The 11280-nt window shown below is 35.7% G+C and overlaps 1 long non-coding RNA gene across 1 annotated transcript; it reads left to right on the forward strand.

Annotated features, from left to right (window-relative positions):
- Positions 1-634: 634 nt before the first annotated feature.
- On the forward strand, positions 635-10975 carry LOC129049415 (uncharacterized). Its single transcript, XR_008512468.1, has 3 exons — positions 635-699; positions 1300-1447; positions 10615-10975. It is a non-coding gene; the product is annotated as an uncharacterized LOC129049415 (long non-coding RNA).
- The last annotated feature ends 305 nt before the right edge of the window (positions 10976-11280 follow it).

Consider the following 11280-nt stretch of genomic DNA (forward strand, 5'->3'; position numbering starts at 1 on the left):
TCAGGAGTTCGAGACCAGCCCAGGCAACACGGCAAAACCCTGTCTCTACTAAAAATACAAAAATTAGCCAGGCATGGTGGCGCACCTGTAATCCCAGCTACTTGCGGGGCTGAGACAGGAGAATCGCTTGAACCTGGGAGTTGGAGGTTCCAGTGAGCTTGTTCACCTCTTCTGCCATGCAAGGATACAGAGAAGGTACCATCCATGAGGAACAGGCTCTCACCAGACAACGAATCCAAATATAGACACTAGAGTCAGAGGCCTGGTTCACTGATGAGTATTTAGATGTGTGACCTTTGTCATTTAACCTCTTCAAGTCTGCACTGCAGCCTGGGTGACAGAGCAAGACCCTGTCTCAAAAAACTTAATATTTCTTGGGGTTTTTTTGAGGATGGTACTGGCTTGTGATGGTACTAACTTCTGGGTGAAAACACAACTCTATTCATTTTATTAATTTCAACTTGAAAATGCAGACCTTTATGGCTACACAAAGAATGTGAAATAATTTTGCCAGAACTGCTGCATTTCTTGTCTACTAAGAAAATTGCATTAAAGCTACAGCTGAATAATTATGTTGAAATTCCGCTTCACATTGTGATGTAAAATGCTGTGGCAATGCAATTCTAATCATCAACTTCTCTTGTCATTGAGGCCAAAGTCATAGGCTTGATTTTTGTGGATCTAGATACTGTAACAATGGTATTCATAATATTACTTATTGTAAACTTAATTATGCCATGAGTTTTATACTTTTATTATTCAGCCATCATTTTACTATATTCTCGAGACAAACCAGGAAAAAATGCTAAGGCAGGAGGCTCACAGCTACAGTGGAGTGTGATAAATGCTATGAATCAGTGATATGGAAGAACATATGAAAGGGAATCAGCCTAGTCTCCAAGGGGTTAGGTAGAAGATTTTACATATTGTGTGTCTTGACTGCTTAAACTCTTTTACAGTAGATATGACAATTTGCATCATGTAGACAAAGAAAATGAGGCTAGAAATGATAAGTCTGGTTTTCTCAACAACAAAATGGGGATAATACTATTTAATTTTACTTAATCAAGTTGTAAGAATTAATGGAGATATGTATAATGTGGTTGTCATAGATTAAGAACTCAATAAAAAGAAGATTATTATGTTTATTGTTATTATTACCACCACTATAACTCATACTTTTTGGATATGCTGCTAGATAAAATCCTTTTCTTCCTTGCTTTAGAATGCATTTTTAACTCTAAACTTAAATATTTATCTTTAAACATTGTACTTTCTGAGCAAAGTTTATTTTTATAGGCTAACGAGACCAACAGAATATAAATAGAAGGCCCTACTCAGTGGTAGCCAACATGTATAAAGAGTTACAAAGGTGGGTGTGGGAGTCTTCCTGCGTTGGAAATGGGAATTCACGTGTTTGCAGAAATCCAGTTTACTACGCACCTGTGTGAGTATGATTTTCATCTTCTTTGTGTCTTTCTGATGTATATTACACAAGGAGAAAAAACAGCAGAGGGGAAGCAGAGAAATTATAAGAGAATATGAAACATGTCTTCTGATTAAGTTTCAGAAGCAGATTGTAAAACAGTCATTCAAGAGAAAGAGCAAAGATACAGAGAATTTATCTCTAAAGGTTTGTCCTTACACTGTAGTGAAGCTTCTGAAATGGAGCTGAAGATGTGAGAATATGGAAGACTTCTTTTAAATTTAGATCCTATATCTCTCATATGCCCATGATAACTAATGATCTCCTAAAGATAATTGAGTAATGCTACTAGAATAAATCACTTTCCAACTAATCCTACAGGTTGGCATGACTCAAATTAAAGATATCTAACTTCAGTTAGACACTCACTCAACCTTACCATGAAACCTCATCTTTTCTAGCTTCTGGGGCTACTTTTTCCTTTAATAACTATGAACCTCTATATCTGCTCATTTTAAAGTAGAATCGAGTACATAGTAATTGCTAAACAAATGCTTGTTAGGAGAATTAAAAAATAAACGAATGATTAATGAATGTGGCAATGATAATTATTACCAAAAAGAAAAAATTTTAAAAACAAATATTTTTTGTAGGTTATCAAATTCCAAAAGAATGAGCTTCCTGATTTTTTTCTATAAAGAACATAATCTTTTTTTCAGTAGTGCATGCATGCTGTGAAATGTTTTTGCTTGTTAATTTCCTCTTTACACTCAGTTTTTAGACAGCTGAAAATTATGAGTTTACAGAACAAGATGTACTTTCGGTTCTTATTTTATGGCCTAGTACTATGGAATGCACTATTATGAAAACAATTCTAAACTGTGCTTTATTATATTATATTGTGCAATTTATATTCAGAAGATACTATCAGCACCAGGGAACAGACAAATTTAATAAAAGACACAGTGTTCCTGTTGTCCTAATAGTTATTAAAATGAAACTCTTTCCAGAAGACATTTATAGTGTCTTTTCAAAGATATTCTACATGCTTTGACAGATCAATTGGGACCTATAGTTAGGAACAGAGACATCGGGGATCTTAGAAACATACTGTACTAAGCTAAAAGGAGCCTGTATAATCATCCAAACTAACTCCTTCATTTTACAGGGGAGGTCAGTAGGCTAAGAGACACAAACTGATGCAATATAATTTATACTTAAGTATGGCTAGAACTGAGGGCCCTGACATGTAATCAAGGATTCTTTCCACTTTTATTGTCATTAATGTTAGTAATCTTATAGGATATCCAGGCATTGCCAAATACAGCCATATCATCCCTAAAACAGCTCCAAAAGGCTCAGAGGAAAGATCTAGTTTTTACCACCTTTTAAAGGAGAAACAATAGTCTTGAGAGGACAAATAACTTAGCAACTATCCACTATTACCTTTATTATTTACTTGTTTATGTATTTTTATCTATCCTTTGATAGAATATAAGTTCCATGAGAACAAGAGTGTGCTCATTTGTGGTAATGCTTAATTCTTTATGCTTATAACATGTCTAACACATATAATTTATTCAATAAATATTTGTTAAATAAATATGGACGTAGAGGCTGTAAAAATTTATTAAAACTTAGGACCGGGCTCTCGGATGTAGTCAGAAATTATACGCATACAAACACACACACATAAAACATAAGGCAGACTATACTAAATGGCAAAAGCAAATTGTAAGATCCTTGAAACAGTCACCATGATTCTTGCAGCAAGAAGTATACAAAAATTGCTAAGTACCTATGAAACTTAAGTGAAGTTACAACTTAAGAAAAACATAGAGAATACTACATCATAATTTTGTGACATCCTTCAGCTATGCTGAACGTCCTGGTACTGGAGGGTAGGGATTGGTAGAGTTGATATTGGAAAGCCGAGTTCATCTGGAGTCTGTAGAGTGAATGGAAGCCATGGTAAATGTTGAGAGTATCTGAAAAAGTAACAAAATGCAGCCTGAGAAAATGATTAAGAGGTGTTTGAGAAAAAAAAAAAACCCACTGTTTTCAGAGATGTAGAGTAAAAATGATGGACAAATATTAAGTAAGAAACTACTGAGAGTGAGAGATTGGTCTTGATACATGGTCACAGCTTTGTGAAGAGATGATAGAAGGAAAGAAAGGGAGAGATAGAGGGAAGGAAGGGAGGGAGGGAGGAAGGAAGGAAGGAAGGAAAGAAACTAAGAAGGAAGGGAGGGAGGGAGGAAGGGAGAGAAAGGGAAGAAGGAGGAAGTAGGAGTAAAGGGGAGAGTGAAAGAGAGAAGAAACAAAGGGAGGAGTGAAAGAAGGAAGAAAAGAAAGGAAGGAGGAAGGGAGGGAGAGAGGAAGAAGAGAAAAGAAGGATGAGGCAAGAGAGAGAATAGGGAGGAAATAAACTATTGGGGAGATACCTACTCTACACCCAATGCTGTATACACAATGCTTTTACATGCACTTTTATTATGTTTTTACATACATTTTTATTTTAGTCCTCGATAAAACTCTCTGTTTTTAGATAAGAACATTAATGCTCAAAGGAGTTAAGCTTCCAAATATAAACAGAGGTGGAGTAGAGACAATATTCATTTAGAGTCAATCAGCTCCAAAGCCATGTACTGCACATAATTTCAATTCATTTTGTACAATTGCTTTATACAGGTTTACTTTTTTTAAGTGAAAGGAAGTTTATTAAGAAAGTAAAGGCATCACATTTTGTTTTTATTTAGGCTTTAGTGATTACAGAGCATTTTCACATGATAACTTTCTTGTGTCTTTATAATAATCTTATGAAGACGTGTCCTTATCTCTATTTTACAAGTGAAGAATCTGAAGATCAAACAGGTGATTTACTTTGTCTAAGGGTGCATACTTATCAGTGACAGAATAAGGATCAAACCCCTGTCTATGGCTCTCAATTCATGATCCTTTCTATCATCATCCATAAGGAAATCCATCACATGATTTAAAGCATATCCACACCCACACAGTGCCACATATCTTTTGAATTTGGTCTTCATAAATACTCAGGAAGGAAATATATTTTCTCACCTTTCATATGTGACCAAACTGGCACAGATCTCTACTAAGAATACTATTTAAAAGGGGAAAGTAGATAACAAATTTGAAAATCCAAAGACAGAGGTAAAGATAGAAAGAAATGCTTCTCAGGATATAAAGGGCAATGTTTTTCTTATTTAGAAATGTCATGTCATTCCTTATTCCAAAATTAACTAAAATATTACTTTAAGCTCCTCTTCACCACTCATAATTATCCTTTAATTATATTCAATAAGTCAGAAAATATTGAGGAGTTTTTATAGAACAGTAATAAACCCAGTCTGTGACTATGAGCTTAGGTCTTTCACTAGCTCATTAGATGACTCTGAGATAATTTCTTGGCTTCTTTCTCCCTCATCAACTTAATGCTACTTGCCAATATGCCCAGGAAATGCACGGAAGAAGTAGGATGATTGTGAGACTCCTCGTTTACAAAATGCTCTTAGAAAATCTGTATAGATGCCAACATTAGCGTGGAATTCTTTCAACAATGTGTTTTTAAAAGTTAGAAGCAGAATTGAGTTCATTTTGCCAGTTTAGAAGATACAACTTTTCTAAAAACACAAACAAAATTAACATCTACCTGAATATTCCAAAATATTCACAGCATGTGTCTGGAACTTTAGATTCTTCTCTATCGTAATATTTAGAGTATTGTATTAGGTTCTCCAGAGTAACAGAAGGAAAGAGGAAACTATGTGCATATATATGTGTGTAGATGCATTTTTCATCTGCATGTGCACATATATATGCATGATATGTGCTCTTAAAGTAAATTACCTGTTTGGTCTTCAGTTTCTTCACTTATAAAATAGAGATAAGAACACGTCTTCATAAGATTATTATAATATTAATACCAAACATATTTAGTACTTGACAAAGGTCCAAAGAATTGAAATCAGTAAAATTTATTTGTTAGAATAACTCTGTAATATTAATGTTCCTTTTATTTTTACTATTCATTAGCATTTTACCTAAATCACCACTGATTAATTTTTTTCTTTTTCTTTTTTACTTTTTTCAAACCTTGTGTGTGGCATCTGGTGATAAATTAATTATGTAGAGATATATAATTGTATATATAATTAATGTATTTAAAACATATTAATAATATGATTATTCCTATTTTATAAATGAGGAAACTGAAAGACAGGGAAGTTAAGAAGTTTGCCCAACATTCTAGCATGGCCAGGATATGGTGCAAGCTGCCATGATAAAGTTGTTAAGTTTGCCACTAAGGTCAACTTATGCAGCCCTAGCACTGTTGGACAGGTGGGAAAGAGCTTTCAGGTGCCTGAAGCATACCTCTTCTGGAAACAAGAGAGCAGTAGTTTAGTGTATCATAAGGTTCCTCCTCCTATTAAGCAGCAAGATTGTTCAATAGTTGCTATTCTTTACTTGTCATCATCAAAGCTAAAATGCTGGCTAGAGGCCACATTTTATGCAGATTGCTTGAGTAAGCCAGTTTCTATGTTCCATCCACAAGTGGGGCATGGGGAATGTAACACAGAGGAAGAGATAAACAATACCTGTATTCCACCCCAGCAGTCCGACCACAACCTACTCATTACTTCGAGCCTGACAACCCTCAGTTCTGGGAGGCCTTAGACTTAACCATGTCTGTTCCTACCTTGACATTTGGATGGAGGATTAAAATAGTTCTTTATATAATTGTATCTATGATATAGAAGAACAATATTCTATCATTCATTCATTCATTTGTCTATTTACTCAACATTCTATGTGCATATAAGTTGATGAAGAGCTTTCACTCATAGCTAAGAGCATTAATTTGCCCATTCTATGCCCATTCAGTTGATTAAGAACATTCATTTATTGTAGGTTGAGAGTTTATCACTTAGCACTCTACATCCATACAGTTGGTTAACAGCACAGGTTTTACTATTAGACAGTTTCTAATTTTGTCTCCACTATTTTCTAATTATCTTATCTTGAACAAATTTCTTTCTGACTGTCTCTGGAACTCATTGTCTAACCATAAAACAAAGAAAGTAAAATTTTTTCTCATAAGATGGTTCAATGATTAAGGGAGATGATACAAGTAAAGCCCCTAACACTATCTGGAACCTAGGTAGCACTCAATAAAGTATACCTATGAACATTAGTTACTACCTACTTTTCAAAAATCATAACAGTAAGAACACTCTTAGATAAATAAAATAAAAGATAAATTGAGACACAGTTTCTGACTGCAAGAAATTTATGGTATAGCGTCACTAGACTCCTAGTGGTTCTCCAGCCTGGAAAAAATTGAGAGGGAGATTAACTGATTAGAGATCTTGAATATTGACCCAGCTTGCAAGTATTTAACAACAGAATGTAAGATTACAGATTAATAGAAATAAAATACTTGGACCTCTAAAGAGATAAACATATGTATAGCAACATTCTGAATGTTAATAAAGACTATTTTTGAATTGGTTGGTAATAGTAAAATGGAAATGGTAGAAACACAAAATATATTGTACATTAGATGTCATAACTCACTTGATTATGAAAGAACACATTCTTCACTAAAAACAAGTCATGTGCATTATCTATCTACTGATGTGCAATGCCATTTAAGACATTCCATCATTCTCTGCTTGAGCACTCTTCTGTAATCTCATGAGGTGTCCAGGGAAGAGACAATGATAGCCAAGACATTAAAATGTAATCAAGATATGCAAATTCATATCTAAATGTGATTTGCTAGGAAAAAGAAATTAATCTAGGCATGGTCAAATAAACAGTGTGTAATATGGATAATTAATCACCAAATTAGCAGCTGCAGTCCCTTGAGGAAATTATGCAAATTGAAAAGACCCCCATCCACTGACACAATTACACCACTTAATGGCAAACTCTCAACAAAATAACCCTTGGGAACATCACAAAACAAATAGCCCAATGAACCTTAGTGTCCCAAACTCCCCTGCAATATTTAATATCATCTAATATTGTTTCTTCCTAGTTTGAGCTTATTCAGAAGGGTTCTATTACATTTTGCTAGAAAATGTTCTAATTCTACATCATGGATGATACATTATGTGGTCCACTCAGAGTCTAGTTTTCCCCTATGAATCAAATATCTTTTTTTTATTGAAATCTGAAATATTGCAAATGATAGGACTTCATGAATCAAGAAAGACCAATTATGTATTTCCTGTCAGTAACAACAAAAGCAAGAAAATATTGATGCACTATGAAAGTGTACCCTCTGAGGCTTGATGTCACCCATTTATTATGTCAGCAGCAAAGAAAGGATTCCTACCCTTCACCAATAACTAATATCATCAGCTTAGGCAGGAATATTTTGTCTCCAAGAATATTAGAATGCTGTCCTATGCCTGCCCCTAAAGTATATATAGTAAGTAATCCTATCTTTAGTTTCCCTACTCCACCTACACAGAATTTGATGACAAAATTAGTCCTATAGAACTCTTTGAGATTGAGCCCAAAAGAACTTATTGGACTCTATTGCTACACCCGCCCCCCCAACCCCCAAATATGTGATACCACCTCCAGTGAGATACCAAAGCTTCCTGGATAGAAATAAAAGATCCTTCTCTTCCAGAAAAGGATTTATTAGATATTTTATTATTATAATTTTGCTGACAAAAAGACTAATCCCAGAGAACAAATTTTATTAGTACTATGGTTGCTGCTGGTTTTATTGTACCTATCATTTTTAGATGCCATTTACATGCCTGGCAATAAGGCTAGTGATGCCGTTTATTTCATGTATTCTCCCAACCAATCTAATATGCCCAAGGTCAAAAACTCAGAATTGACAAACCTGAACTGAAGATTCTAGGTCTTCAGAGTCTCCAAGTAGCATGCTATATGCCATGCCAATCATTATGTCAAGTGATACACCCAAGATACTGCAGCCAGGATCTCAATAGCCAAACTGGGAATGAAATGCAGCTGTGTTGTCCACTCATTTTTCCATGTGCAGAAAGCCATAACTGATGTGAAAGCAGATTCTGCTTATACTGCCAATATTCAATTCCTCTGGCTATCTAGAGGACAGGATTTGACCTCCATAGGAGTCAATGCATTACCTTACCCTGAGAAGAGAGAATTGTAGCTTTCACATATATTTTGCCCTCATTCCTCTATTGTGTTCCTAAACTTAAGAGTACAATAAAATCCAGATGAGGACTGGAATCTATTTCTCTGTAAAATTGTTATTTAGGAAGCCATAAACAAACGTTATAAACATTAGCAATGGCATATCCCTCTACCCTTGTTAATCAAATGTCCAAGTCTGTCTGCATCTAGAACAACAGACTCCTAGTGTTTTTAGCAGTGAAAGTGTTTTCTGAAAGTGATCAGAAGTCGTCTAATCTAGTGATTTGCAAGCAATGCTCTGCAGAACATGAGGGATTCTAAAATGTACCTCAGGGGCCACTTCGGAGTGATACAGGTGAAAGGAGTGTCTTTTGTTATTCATAACAAGCCCCTCTCAACCTCAGCTGAGTTGATGTTAATAACGTGACATTTTGAAAAGCCCCTAAATTTGGGCAGCTAGTTTCCAGGGGAACCAACATGATTAGAGGGTTGGAACTTTCAGCCTCACCACGTCCCCAACCTCTGGGGTTGGGAGAGGGGCTGGAGATTAAGCTCAATCACCAGTGACCAATGATTTAATCAATTGTGCCTATGTAACGAGGCCTCTGTTAAAACCTTAAACTATAGTGTTCAGATAGCTTCTGGGTTGGTGAGCAGGAACTCCTCCACGTGCTGGGAGGGCGGTACGTCCTCAACTCCACAGGAATGGAGGCTCCTGTGCCCAGGACCCTTCCAGACTTCATGGCTTATTATCTCTTCATCTGGCTGTCCATTTCTATCCTTTAACTTATTCTTTTTAACACATCAGCAATAGTAAGTAAACTTTTCCTGGGGTCATTGAGCTGTTCTAGCAGATTATCAAACATGAGGAGAGAACTTCTGATTTGTAGCCAAGTCAGAGAGAAGTTGTGGATAACCTAGGTACCCACTATATGAGATTGGCATCTGAAGTGGGAGGCTGTCTACTGAGGGCTGGGCCCTTAATCTGTGGGGTCTACACTAACTCTGGGTAGTTATTCTGAGAATTAAGTTAATTTGTGGCACACCTAGGTTGGTGTCCTCTGAGAGCTAGTGAATTGGTTGGTGAGGAAAAATGCTACATACACATTTGGTGTCAGAAGTGTTCTGTGAGTAAGTACAGAAGAAACAGTTTTCCCTTATAGTCATCCTATGTAAGTCAATTCCCTAAGGTCACACCTGAGTGACCAGTGTTCCAGCACTTTGTCAGTGCCTGTTGCCACCTTGGTGTTAAATCTTCCCTATGAACCAGTGGAATCTGTGACTTTTTTAATACAAATTCCATCTGTGAATCACCACTACGACCTCTTTCCCAAATTTCATCTTTTAGCTCTTTGGAGTCAGTCAGGGTCAGATATTGATTTAACAAAGTCGATCTGATGATGAAGTTCTCTTCCTGATAAAATTCAATATAGAGAGACAGAATTGTCTGCTCTGACCCTGAAGCTTTGTACCAAAGTGACCTACTGACTTAGCACACCCCCAGTTCATAGCCCCTACTACCTTTCCACAATAACCAGCATTCTTCGGCTTGTTTGAGTCACTCTTGTCTTATTACCAGATCACTCTGATCACTACCTCTATTACACATTTATTATCTCACTATAGTCCTTTGAACCCCATGTATATGTCTGGTTTTCCAGTGTTGAGTTTCCATTCTCACTCAAAAACTTTGGCTGCAAACATTAGAGTCCCAGTTCTGCTCCGTTCCACCTGCGTAAACTTAGACTAGCATTGTTTGAAATAACACTAGATTAGATAATTTATAATCGTATATCTATTGTTAAATTTTAAATTTCAAAATTATTTAAAATCTTAATCATGATTTTGTTGTTGATTAAAATTAAAATATCTGCTCCACTTTTTTGGGTGAGGGGATTGCTGTAAATACAACATGAGCTCATACATATGAGTGATTTTTGTTAACTGTATATAAAACCAAAGAAATATATTGTGATTTCTGGACCTGGTCTCAGTTACATTATCTCTATGTTATAACGCAGAGTTGCAAGAAACACCAACCTACGGAGAGTTGCATTATTCAGATGTTTCTTTAAAGTTTTCCTGAGCTTCATAACCTTGAATTTTCTGTTCACTAAGATGTGAAATCCCTGAGCTTTGTGACATTTCTGTGATCAAGAAAAAGAAAATAACAAGAAATCCTATCTAAGGAAGGAGCCAGAAACACCAAAGCAGATAAGTAGAGTATAAGGAGAAACATCCATATCCCAAATATGTCGACTGATGGTTTTTATTGTCACAAAATAGTGATATCAAGCACATTCTTTCAGAGCAAAGTCTAAAGACAGCTACACGAAAATAAAAGCTGAGTGGGAAAACTTAATTGGAGATTTGATTGTGTCCAATCCCTGACTTTTAATCTTATTTTTCATTGAACTCTGCACATACAACATACATATCAACAAATATATACACATACAGATATATAACCCCAGGTTTGCTTAACTACAGAATATGAAGTGAATAAGAACCAGGCAACCACTTCACACTTGCCACTAGACACATTATTTGAGTAAGTTGTGATGGACACTACATTGTTCTTATATGTTAATCGGGTCAAGGCCATCTGATCTTGATTCTACGAGTACTTAGCAGAAAAAAGTTATGTAAGAGAATCAGTTTGTTTATTTTAGCCACATAATGGCAAA

The sequence above is a fragment of the Pongo abelii genome, chromosome 10 (genome assembly GCF_028885655.2).
Source record: "Pongo abelii isolate AG06213 chromosome 10, NHGRI_mPonAbe1-v2.0_pri, whole genome shotgun sequence".
Classification (NCBI taxonomy): domain Eukaryota; kingdom Metazoa; phylum Chordata; class Mammalia; order Primates; family Hominidae; genus Pongo; species Pongo abelii.